This window comes from Myiozetetes cayanensis, unplaced genomic scaffold (assembly GCF_022539395.1).
Source record: "Myiozetetes cayanensis isolate MyiCay16 unplaced genomic scaffold, myiCay2020 scf24, whole genome shotgun sequence".
Classification (NCBI taxonomy): Eukaryota; Metazoa; Chordata; class Aves; order Passeriformes; family Tyrannidae; genus Myiozetetes; species Myiozetetes cayanensis.
The window spans coordinates 9,384,438-9,397,255 of record NW_026087456.1 but is presented as its reverse complement, the minus strand read 5'-3'; the positions used below and the strand labels follow the sequence as shown (position 1 = coordinate 9,397,255).

The following is a 12,818-nucleotide window of genomic DNA, read 5'->3' as shown; positions in this document are numbered from 1 at the left end:
TTCCCAAAACATTTTTGGCTCAAATAAGGAGGAGGTAGAAAGTTGTGACTTGATATGTAGAAACTACTAGTTCATTGTTTGCCTTGATTAGACTTCAGTAACTCTTTTTTGTTTAAGAACTGCAGTAAAACTGATTTTTCTGCTTTCTGTAAGGGTAGGCATTGGAAGATGCTAATTTGTCTTATCATCTTGATTACCTGGCAGGACTTGAGATGTTTAAACTGCATAAATAAACAAAGACCTTGCCAGGTTTCAAGTTCTCTTAGTACCACGAACAGACAGAAGGGGTTATAGTAAGTGTCATAATTCAATATGTGGGTATGTTTTTAACGAGTGCAGGTAAAACAGAGACAGTTGCAAGTGTTAAAAAAGAGACTGCATGTGCAATGTGCACTGGGCTTCCCAGCTTCCCTCTTGAACTTGACTGGCTTCATTTGTAAGCTCATTTGTGGGCAGGGAAAGACAGTCATCATCTGCTTTTCATTTTCACTCAGGATGGATTAATGGCATCATGGTGCATGTGCTGTTGCATCTTATAAAAATAAAACAGTGCTGTATCCAGCCCTAGTGTGGCTGATAAACTGCCACCAGCAGTTCACCCTCTCGCCGGGCAGTCCACGCTTATGAGAGCAGAGGTGAGATGCCAGACACTGACACAGGAGGAATGGAGTGACACTGCGTGCAGCTTGCTCCAGAAGTACCCAGAGGGGATGGAAAGGAGCTCTTCAGTGTCGGGAAGCTCTGGATGGGACAGGGTGAACATCATGTGTTACTGCTCTCATGCTGTAGCTTTCTCTCTTTTCTTTGCCCCAGTACATGTGGAAAGAAGCTGTGTGATAGTGGGTATACTGGTTTATTTGTTATCATTTGGACTGAGGAAGTGGTGAGTCTGGAGCTGTGTGGAGTTGAGCCCTCTGCTGCTGTAGCTTAGGAAGCTGTTGCTTTTTTGTGTGACCTTGTATCTAGGACTAGAGAGGTGGGGAAAAAAGCCACTCAAGAGGTGATTGCTTACAAGTTCATTGTTTAATGTTTGTATAACACAGAATGTTTGCTTCATTTATTAAATATGATGGTTAAAGCATAGTTTTCTGTGAAAAGGAGCCTCTCAATAGGGAGAAAAAGTAAAAGTCTTGAATATTCCCTTTATAAAATTTCAAGTGGCATGCTCTTTCTTTTATAGCTTATCTCACAGGGCAAGCTCTCAGTAAAACCCCATCCCGCTTGGCAAGTTTAGGGTAAGATAATTTGATTCACTCTGGGTTGTGTGTGAGAGAAACAACAAAATTCTTGGGAGGCTAAATAACAAACTGGTCATTAATGCCCGGAGGGTGAATGCCTTTCTTGCCCTTTAGCCCCTCTGAGGGTCAGCTTGACTTTGTCCCAGAGAACCTTTCTATAGCTCCAGGTTACACCAGCCCCATGGGCCGGTCCCCGCCATTTTGGGGCTAACAGAGGCCATGGGTCAGTCTCTGCCATTTTGGGGCAGGTCATGTGGTTGGCTCCCACCGCTTTGGACTGGAGCAGAGATTCGCTAAGGCTCCAGGGACAGGGAGGGAGCAGTGGCTGTCCCACCTATGCAGAGCTCACCCCATTCCCTCTGACTTCCCACCTGGTTGTTTTGAGCCAGTCAGTCATTCCTCCAGTCTCCTATACCAGTGAAGGAGTGAGCTTCTTGTGAGCTCTACTGTCCTTACTTAAATTGAGTGTGCAGTCTTTGCAATTACCTTGACAACGCTTTTTGGTTTGTTTCTTGAATTCACACAGTTTCAGTCAAGGCCTAAGAAAACTGTCACCTAAATGGAGAGGAATTCAGGTCCTGTTTGGTGAGATCTTGTGCTGTATGTTTGTAGATTTTTGTGCTGTTTAATTTTCAGTGCAAGTATCTATTCCTGGAGATTTTTCTTCAGTTAGTTGTCTAAGGGTAGAAGGGGAGTCTTCAAAAAGGATCAACATCACAGCAGTGCTTAAGGTGAAATGGCTCATTGTCCAGACAGGAGGTGTACCAAGTTTTTCAAAATCTTTCCTGGAATCAGAGTAGTCTTAGAAGTTGTGCTGTGATGGTTTTGGTTTTCTTCCTACCTTGTATTTTAGCAATAGCAGTTCAGTTAGTAATCCAAATTGACAACCTTTGTGTTGTGAATAAGGTTCTCTTTGCTGTTGCTAAGTCCCACTTCAATTACCCTTTCATACCTTGATTTTTAGGTCTTTAGAGTGAGTTATGTGGAGGATATGGAGCTCTAGCAGCTGCTGTAAATTCGTAAAGGTGCTGAGGTACAGCAGGCACTGCTTCATCTCATATAAGGTGTGGCTTGTTTGTTGTGCTGTCTTCTGGAGAGGTAAATAAAGAGAAGTGCCATTATAAAGGATATGTGAACTTTAGTACTTCCAAGTGTTTCGATGGGTTGTGGACTGAATTTTTAGCTCTGTACATTGGGACAGCTTATCTTTGTGGCAGGTGTTATGAATACACCTGGTGCAGGGTCACTTCTGTTGTGACTGTGGCATGGCAGTCTCCTCCTATGGGGCTGACATGTTCATTATTGGTCATCTTCATTAATTTAGTGGTTATGTCATATGACTTGCTGCTCTTTGCAGTAGCTGCTGTTTTGTTTTCATTTGTAATCTAATTCAGTTGTTCAGGTGGATTATGAGCTGGAAGGCTGTCTGGAAAGATAACTTGTGGAATTTGAGTTGGGATTGGTCATGTTGATATTTTTCCAGAGTGTAAGATTTCTGAATCTGTGTTTGCATATGACTGTAAAGGTCAACCCTGTTATTCTGTCTCCAACAGTTTTGCTTTGCTAATATTGGAGTAGAAGATATGGAGGACAAAAAGCAGCATCAGTACTTCAAACTTTCTGATTTCCATTTTGACTGAGAGTATAATACAATACACACGGATCTCTTGTGCAGTCCCAAAAATAGGCACAGCTGCCTTATGGCAAGTGTAGCTGCAGATTGGCAGGTGCAGGGATCCTGGACCAGCTTTGGATCTCTGGGTGATGAAAGATAGGGAGGCTGTGCTGTAGGGCTTGTGCTTCGTCCTTGGTTTCTTAGGCCTAGTGAAGGCAGATCACAGCTTGAAACAAGAGCATTGTTTGGCCGTTGCAGGATGTGGCTGTGTTCTGCATAATGAGAAGGCAGACAAACCAGGAAGTGGTTGGGGGATTTGCACGTGATCCCGGTCTCACATCAATATGCAAGTAAAGTTATCTTTTCATGTAGCGTAGTTCAGTTAAGCGCATTACACAGCTGGTGTGCTCAACACTGTGGTGATACCTGGGGACAACAGTCACTGTCACTGTGCTCTCCAGAGCTCTCCTGTGCCTCTGGGACACAGATGGGGAAATGAACACGTTGGGAAACATCTGTGGGCTGACAAAGGCATCTGTTGTACACTTAAGACCAAGTTCATCTCCTAGGACATGTGGTCTAATGCTCTTGATTATCCAGTTATTAGTCCTTGGACACCCTGAGGACACTCCTTTCTCCATTGTGTGTATGTGGACAGGTCATGTTATACCTCTGAACTTCGCACAGTTGTGTTCTTTTTCAGGGATGTTATCCATTTAATTTTTGTGTCCCCAGAAGTAGTTAAATACCGAGCAAGTGCCTGGGAATCTGGTAATCCTGTGTGAAGTTTTCAGGATAGTGGCCAAGAGTCACATGGTTACAGGAGAAGGAGCTTGGTTTGTAGCAGTATCATGGTAAGTTGACGCAGAAATTCAAGCTGTCTTTCCTTTGCCAAATTTTGACAAAGGACAGATGTAACCAATGCATATGCCATCTCCCTGCCTTTTTCCTTGCAGAGCTGTTTTGGTAAAGTATGCTAATGCAACAGTAGTCAGAAGGGGTGGGTATACGTGTGTGTGTGTTGCACTACGAAGCTCCTGGACACCCTCTAAGAGTAAGGTAGCATGGAATAATAGAGGATGTATGAGCTCTGCCTGGGAAAGACACGACCTGGCTCTAAAGCAAACTGTGCAGGATCTTAATTTTTTGCTGAGTTTTATTGGTTGAACTGAAAGTTTGTTTGCTTGTTTGTTTTTTATTACATCTCAGTGTTTTGTGTGCCAGTATGGAAAAGACAAATTGTTAGCTAAAAGCAGGGGAATTCCTTTTCAGACAGGTGTAAACTAGAAACCAGTAATTCTGGGAAGATGGTATGTATTTCTCAGGGCTGTTGTGAGTGTAATAGCAGAGCTGCCAGTCGTTAGTGTGTTACCCCTGTGGAAGGGTTTGTACAGTTGTTCTGTGCATGGAGAACCAGAGTTACTACCAGAGATGGGAGTAGGTCTCTAGGGAACAGCGCAGTTACAGGTCTGTACAGTTACAAGCATATTAACTGTGTGAACTTGGATTTCTTTCCAGCTGTAGATGTAGGTTGTAGCTGTCAGTGTGCACACACCTGCTCTCTGATGGGTGTCTCACTTCCGGCTGAATAGGTTTCACCTTAGGTTCAGAGGGAAAATGTTTCAGGTGCTCAGTGAGGTTGTGCTGCTTGTCTCTGGCAGTGCTTTGGTTTACAGTGTTTTGTTTGTCTTGATTCTCCTAATTCCTTAACCTTGTGCTATATTTTACTTGCTGTAGCTATTTTTTGCCTCTGTAACATTGTAACTAAGCAGGCTGCCACAGTCTACTGAGTTGGTGTTTGTAAGCACAGCTGTATTAACTGATACTGTGAATGCTCTGTGCCTGCCAGTGTGGAGTGTACAAGTCAGGTGACAGGCTTAGGAGTGACAGAGGCATGGTCAGTCACCTAATTGCATCCTCATTGCCCGAGGTGCTGTCCTATGCAGGCATCTGTTTCAGAGTGGAAGGTTTTCCTCATCTGCCTTTGCAGATTTAGCTTAAAAGCTGTTAGTGTGCTGGCTGAACAGCTGCATCCTGAAGTGTTAAGAGTATTTGCACATTTCTGCTAACTGGAGCTGGCGGTCTGAGGGTAGTTTGGAGGTCCCAGTGATGCCCAGAAGCCGTGCACTGATGCAGGTCACATCATCTCTAGCCTGTCATGCGCCACAGTAGGCTCGCCTTGTGTTTTTCTCTCCAGTGTAGAAAGACAGATGGTGAGTATGAAACCCCTTCTGTGAAAGGAGAGGGTCTGTGTTTTTCTTTATCGTTGTCTAGCTGCTGACAAGAAAGGACCACAAATTCCTCTTCTGCCTTCCTGGTTGTCTTGGGAATGGATTTTAGTCTCTGAGTGTTTGTCTACTGGTTATGAAAGTAGAAACCTTTGGCTTCCTCTCTTGCTTCATACGTTCCTTGCTCACGCTTTTCTAGGTTGGTTACTTTTAAGTTGTTGCAGTGGGATGTCTTGGGTATGGGTGGGGTCAGCTATGAAACTGGGTCTCTGAACAGAGGCAGGGTGGAGGAAAACACACAGAAAAGGGCAGGTTACCAAATAAAAATAAATAAAGCACTTGATCCAGGGGTCTGTTTTAATGAAGTGGGGAGTATTTCTTTTGGTTTGAATAGCTTGATCCTTGAGCAATCATAAACCCAGGTGTTACAGGACACTGTCTTGTGGAACTGGAAACTGGCAGACTTGTAGTGTTCTCCCTGTAAAGGTGTGAGAGTCTTTGCTTCTCCTTGCTTCTCCTTATGTCTGCCTTGCTTCTGAGGCAAGTGATGAAGGTGCTGGGGAATTGATGATGTAGGCTCATGGGAGACTGAGCACCTCTGAGCACTTTTTATCCTGCTCTTCAAGAGGTGTCAAACCTGGTATTGCTGTGAAGAGCATCACATTGCCTCAGGGAGAGAGATTATTCCGCAGATGGAGAAACAAAGAAAGATGAAGGGATGTGCCCCAAGTCGTACAAGTCTGTACAAGAGGTACAGGTAGAGTCTGGAACATCCTAGCTCTGAGATGGTTTCTTCCTCATAGCCTCTGTAATGTGCTATGCCTTGATTGCCACACACAGAACTACAAAAGGAATTCTGATATTCCAGGGCTTGAGGAGATTTTATTCAGAGTAATGTCTATGTTTGGCTTCCTTCCAAACTTGCACATTATTTTAATGGATGAATTTGTTCCTGTGGTGCCTCGAAACTAATACGCAAGTCTTTAGGAGTTATGTACCAATACATTGCAATGGTCCGATTCCTAGTTTATTTTGGGTCTGTTGTACTGACTCATTTCATTTGTCATTTTTTTAATTTGCTACTTGGACTGTGATTTTTATCTCTGCATCTCGTCTTTCAGTAGCAGTTCTAGTGAGTAATTGTTGCGGGACTTTGCCTCTTATGAAACAAAAATAGCTTCGGAAGTCAGTGATTGATATGACATTTAATTACATTCTTTTGCAATTGCTATAGGTCGAAAAACTCAATGTGCTTGTATTTAGAGAAACTTTTGCTAAACAAGTTTTTTCTTGTTTTGGGTAATTTATTTGCATGTAACTGTGAAAACAGTATGGACCAAATAGATCACTAAACAATATGAGGTACTAAATTACTCTTCTGACATACATGTGTAACAACGTGACTGAACTCAACACGTGTTCATGAGACTGGAATAGGGAGAGTGAATGAAATTTGGTATGTCAGCATTAGACATAGGATCGGTTCTGGTTTCTGCAGGATGTGCAGGAAAACAAGCTGTTTGGAAAAAAGCAAATGAAATAGTTGTGTCCTGTGGAGCCCTTCTATCTCTCCCTAGAGCTCAGTAGCACAGTCTGTGTCTGTGGAGTTGAGACCTTCACCCTGAGGTGAGTTTAGATGGGTTATCACTTGGACTTTGCTTCATGAGAACTTGTGGAAGCAGCAGGAGGATTATTTTATCCCAGAATGAGCTATCCAGAGGTTTCTTAGGCACTCTGAAAGTAGCAAAGCAAGCTTATATTGTTATGGTAGTTGTGAAAGCAGTGTAATCAAACAGCAACTCAAAAGGAAGCAGTGTGCTGCATCTGATTTGGTTTGGTCTTCAGATGCCTCTAGTCTTGGTGTGAATCCACAGTATTATTCTCCCAGCTTTGTGCTTTCTTGATTTTTCCATCAAATGGACTATTTTAAGTCTTTCATATGACTTACTCTTCTTTTAAACTGATATGGAATTGCGTAGTGGGATTTGTAAGAGGAACCTTTTGTTGACAGACATCTTTGAGGTTAGGTGGTGGATAGGTCCTAGCATTTTAATTTTTGAAGACTTACTCACAAACATGAGTGTGCAGATTGGTCCACTTAATGAATAACTGCCTTGTTCTGAGTTCTTGCTGTTGACTGACTCTGCCTTGAAATACAGTAGGTGTATGAGAAGTATTAAATGATTTTGATAATCTTGACTCTGATACTCAGAATCCTCTTGCCATTGCAGCATAGCGACCAAGCTGCTTATATGGTTTAGAAGTTTCAGTGTCTCTTTTTAAGTTGTTAAGTGTCAGTGTGAAGTTTGGAATCCCAGGCATAAAAGTGCTGTATAAGGTAACTGAGGTGGCAGTCTTAAAAGATTTTTTTATGTGCAAATTGAAGTGTTTGAATGTCTTCAGCATAGATGGAGCTTCAATAACTGCCTGCCCCCATGCAGGTGCCAAGCAAGTGTTACTACCTAAAATGGTTTTTAGTTCTCTTTATTGGTGTAAGCAGGTTGGATCTCTGATACTGTGCTCTTGAGAAAGTTTATTTAGGAAGAACTTCTTTACAGAGAGGGTAATCAGGCATTGGAATCCCTTCTCTGACTTGCTCTGCTTTGAATTTTTGTGATTCCATATTTAAACACAAGTAAAACAGTGATTTTAAGGAACATGGAAAGCAAACTACATAGCAAATAAGTGTATGGTGTTTGTGTTCTTAACTGGTTGGTAACCATGTGGTATGACAATGGAATTTAGTTCCAAAGAAGTCGAGGTGGTTGCATATTATCTGTTTAATACATCTGTACCCACTGATCTAACCATTTTGTGACTGGTTTTGAGTTTTACATTTGTTGATTATATTGGAGTTAAAATCAAGTTTTAGAAAAAAGTAACTTAGCAAATGACATTGGAAATCCATTTCTAAAGTGAACTGAATTCATGCTCCTCAGTGTTGTAAAATGGGGAACTCCGTGATTCTGTCCAGCCTATATGCACAGATCATGTCGTTGTGGTCTCCCTACTCCCTCTTTTCAGGTCAGAGCAAAGGACAGAGGGAGCTGAGTTAGGTGAAAAAAGTCACAAGAGAGATGGGGGAAAACATGTTGAAGATAAAACTGCCATTGAACTTTTTTAGCTTTTTGGTTGTTGGTGGGGGGTTTTTTGTTTGGTTGATTGTTGTTGGTTTGGTTTTTGATTTTTTTTTTGGTGAAGTGTGGTAGTGGATGTTCATTGCAAGTGTCTTACCAATGTCTTGGATAGGTTGAAAAGCTTTCTCATAAAAAGTTGAGCAGGAAGCACATCTTACCTGAAGGCATCACTTTGGTTAGATCTTCAGTAACCTGATGTGTGTAGTGGACTAAAACTTGAGAGACTAAAGCTTTAACGGCACAGTGAAATGGAATTGAACACTTCTGACCTAGATTACACAGGTAATCCCTTTATATAAATGTTTAGTCAAAGTTTTGACTTGACAAAAATTAGCATTCAGGTTGGTTGTTAAGGTTCTGGTGTGTGTTAGTGTTTTTGAATCTCAGTGTTAGGAAAAGGAACTGTCGGTGACGTGAAACTCTGTCTCTTGGGGAAATATCTTGGTTGCTCCTGCAAACAGCTGTCACTCCTGACAAGTGTTTCTTGGCTTCAGAAATGTGGATTGTTTCTTGAAATTTTTTTTGATTGCAGAACTTGTTTGTGCCAGCTGGGGAGATGCTAAAAATGCCAAGTTAGGGATATAATTATGAGGATTGTAATGCAGTGTGGATGATAAACTCAACAGAACTTGGTAGGACTGTACAGAGGAAACTCTTATTAAAAATGCTGACCTGCTATTAAAGTGAAAGCACGTCTGTTTAAATGTACTGGGATGTGCCAGAGGTGCATTTGCAAAGGCGGAAAGAATTGGAAGAAAATACGTGGGTTGGTTGCATTACTGTACATCTCCAAAGCAAAAACCATCCCGAAGATCCTTGCTTTGTTGGAACGTAGTGTTGTTCCCAGGCTGGAAGATGGTGCCATGGGCACTGAACTAGAAGATGCCCAACCTGTACTGTCTCTAAACTGCGTTAGGTAAATGACCCCTCTGTGTTGAGCTGAGATATTTGCTGGTCCGCACTGAGGCTGGGAGCAGACTGCATCAGTGTCTGCGAACAGAAATACTCCTACAGGTGTTGGGAGCAGAAAGCTTTGATTCTTTTCGTTTGAAAAAAAGTACCGTACCCTTCACTGTGTTACGTTTAGCTTCTGGTTTTAATAACTCAGCAGTGAGTGTCTGTATGATAGCACAGCTTTAAGAAATGTTTTTGAATGAAACCTAGCGGATTGTGACTTGTTGCCAAATTTTACCCTGATTTCCTACTTGCAGTTTGTTAAGATAAGACCTGTTTAAAACTGAAGTGATTTCTGCTACAGTGTGATTTCTGGAGTGAATGGAGGCTAACGTTCTGATACTTAATTAATGGAACTGTTGGTGATCTGCTAGTCATGTTCTGTGCTACCTTCCTTGTAGACCAAAAGAAGTATTAGTTAAGTACAAGCATCTGTTAAATACAGTTGTAAAGGTGTTAGTCTATTTTTATCCCAGTGAACAGCAAGAGGAGGTGATGACATAATACATGAAAGTAGTACAGTGGTTGTGACTAAATCTCAGGCAACTTGATTCAAAATTGGAATTTTGAAGAGTTTTTTTGTATTATTCTAACCACGGTATGTGGTAAAGAAGGGATCAGTTTTACCTTAAGAAATAACAGCTTTGTCTTGGGTGCATAAGACTTATTCCTTCCAGGGCATATCAAATGCTTACCTTTTTTTTGAGCATGCATTAAATCAGCTGTTCAGTCAACCTGGTTTTATTTTCCTTAAACTTAGAATATCGCAGGAATTGTAAGTGTGTCTGTTTGAATAGCTGCATTCAATTCAGATAGTTAACAAATTTGTCTGCGTTAGGAAGTCGGTGGGTTTAGGTTTCTCAACAGCAGAATAGCCGAGGCAGTCAGGCAGAAGGTGACGCGGAAGCAGTGTTGTCATTGCAGTAGTCCAGTATGTCTAGCCAGTCACCTGGATACTCTGAGAAGCAGGTAGGGTGAGGAGTATGATGGGCTGTACTGCAGGCCACGGAGCTCTATTCGTTTTGCTGTTCACTGGACCAAAGCTTGAGCATCTCAAGTTTGGCCCCTGGACAAGTCTGGTGCATGGGTGTTACTAAGTAAGGAAGCTTCACAAAAATCTATAGCCGACCTTAATTCAACTTTCCCAGCTCACTCACTAACTTGAAGTGCCTTGGAGGCCCCAGGTAGTCTCCAGTGCTTCTGTCAGAGCTTTTTGGGACTGCAGCTGGAACCAGGAGAACTGAAATGTGGGAGTGCCTGCTCGAGGCAGGGCAGCAGTGCTGTTAACAGAGGTGCAGACCTGCCTGCTGGGGCTGCACTGTGGCGTCCTGCTGGGCTGTGATTCACAGCTGCTGTTTTCCCAGCGCTGCCTAGGAGCGGATACTGATTTGAGGAAAACAGTGCTGCTTGTCTAAACTAGCCCTGATAGTCAGCTTGTTACATGGTGGGAATTTGTGTGGGCAGTGGGAAAAGGAGCAGTGGTATGTCCCTTGGAATGCATTGTCTGCACACTTGAAAGAAAGTGCAGAAATACTCAACTCCCAAATGTGTCTGTAAAAATGGATTATTTTGGAAGTAGGGAGCTATTTCTGCCTTGGTTTTGAGAATGCTGAGAGGGTGAGCTTAGAGGCAACATCTGTCAACTTCTCTTCTGGATGGAGCTGTGTCTCAGGTGTGTTCATGACCAAGACTGATAAAAAAAAAATCAAGTGGCCAAATTTTGTGTACTTTTAAAGGTTTTGCTCTCATGTATTACATAAAAGTCTTTGTAACTTCAAGAATTAGTGTTCTCCACACAAAAGTCAGTTATGTCTTGTGTATGCTTTTAGCGTGCCACTCATAAGTGTGCCTGCAGCACGGTGTACTGACTGAGAGAAGGCAGTGCCTCTGTGGGGAGAGGACTGCTGTCTGTGTGGGGAGGAAGGTGGTTTGGAGAGTTTATACAAGTGCCTGAAATTATCCCAGTAGGATGTCAATGAACATGCAGAGTTACAGGCAGCGTAGCAGTACACCACAAGAGAAGTTGAGCAGCTGGATGTAAGAGGGGCATCCTAGCAGTGTGTGGGGATCACAGAAGGAATCTGAGAGCCAGGAATGCCTGTGTTTGTCATATGTTGCACAAAGATGTGATCAAAACTGAGCTGCAAGGAATGGCTCTTGGCATGGGTTCTAGTCCTTTGCAGGGTTTCTTTTTAGGTGTCCTGTGCTATGGACACTGGCTTCTTTTGTGTCTGAGTACCTCATAAAGCTATAGAGGTCAGAGTTCCCTTTGTTTCCCAGTAAAGAGCATGCACTAGAAACACTTTTTGAGACCCTAGGCATTCTTTCATTATGGACTTGCAGGAAGGTTTTTTTTCTTTTAGTTGCTGGGGTCCTATTTGAAGGACATTGATGCTCCAGTTGGTCTTATTCTGTATTTTGGGTGGATCTGTAGTCCATGAAGTGATTCACTCCAGTGCATTGGGCTTGCAAACTACGGTGCTTGGAAGGCTATGCGGTTCTAGAGGTGGGTCATCTCTGGAGCAGGGTAGCTCTGGCTGCAGGCCAGCCTGATCTTGGGAAATCTGACTCTGGAATTAAGAGGGAGGAGACATACACACATGGTCCAGGCGTCAAGTGATGCAGAGTGAGTTAGTGAAAATATTGCTAAAGGTAGAACTTGATTCAGAAAACAGTTGAATACACTGAAATTTATATATATAAATATAATAAATGAATAAATATATAGCCAAGGATTCACTACTTAACAGAATAAATAGCAAAGGGATGCACTACTTAGAGGAACAACATTTGGTGCTTCTCTATGTTTTAAAAAAATTATATTATTTTAAAAAGAGGTTATTGTCTGTATATTTAAAGTAATGCATAACTTTATTTAGAATACTTGTTGATGTTATTCTAGACTGTCTCTACAAAATGGCTCGCAATAGTCTGAAAGATGGTAAAGGTGCTGGAAGATTTTTCAGCCTTATTTTGTTCTACCTGAGTAAGTAAATGGGGCACTTGGAATTCAAACAGCTACACTGTTTCCTGGTTGGAGTTTCAGCAATGTGACATGGTGAAGTGTAAATCGAATGTTGAGGCCTGTGAAATTAGTCAAGGTTGACCTTAAATACGCATAGGGAAAAAACAGACAAGTGGCTTATGTAGAATGTCATTAAAAACAAACAAACAAAACCCAGCCCAGGAAAGAAAGGCAGAACGTTGCCGGTTAGTTGATAATAAGGTCCCCAAAGGGAATAGTTAAGTTGACAGAAATGACGGTTCGAGGGAGTAAGTTAAGAAGTGTGAACTCTGTAAAGAGATTTTAATTCTGCTAGGTATCTACTCGCTTATATAACTTCAGATGCTATTTTATATGTATTTTTTCTTTTTAGCAAATATTTCAGAGAAAAGTGCAATGTGACAGAATGTAACTGAGGAGTCAGGGCTCAGAGTTTGATGGAAATGAAGGATGGAAAGAGGTGAAGCTCGTACAGGTCTTTTGTGGTTTAAGCCCAAACAGCAACTGAGCGCCAGGCAGCTCAGTGGGATGGAAGAGAGAATGGGAAGGGGAACAGTGAGAACTCGTAGGTTGAGATTAAGTTCACCTCGTGAGATTTGGCTCAGAGTTGTGCCACTTGGCCCTTGGAGGAAAGCGTTTTTA

The 12,818-nt window shown here is 42.2% G+C and overlaps 1 protein-coding gene across 3 annotated transcripts in view; it reads left to right on the top strand.

The window, feature by feature from the left end:
- The window catches only part of BMP2K (BMP2 inducible kinase), a 46,667-nt gene that overhangs the window by 3,404 nt on the left and 30,445 nt on the right, over positions 1 to 12,818 (top strand). The gene's annotated exons all lie outside the window — the stretch shown is intronic.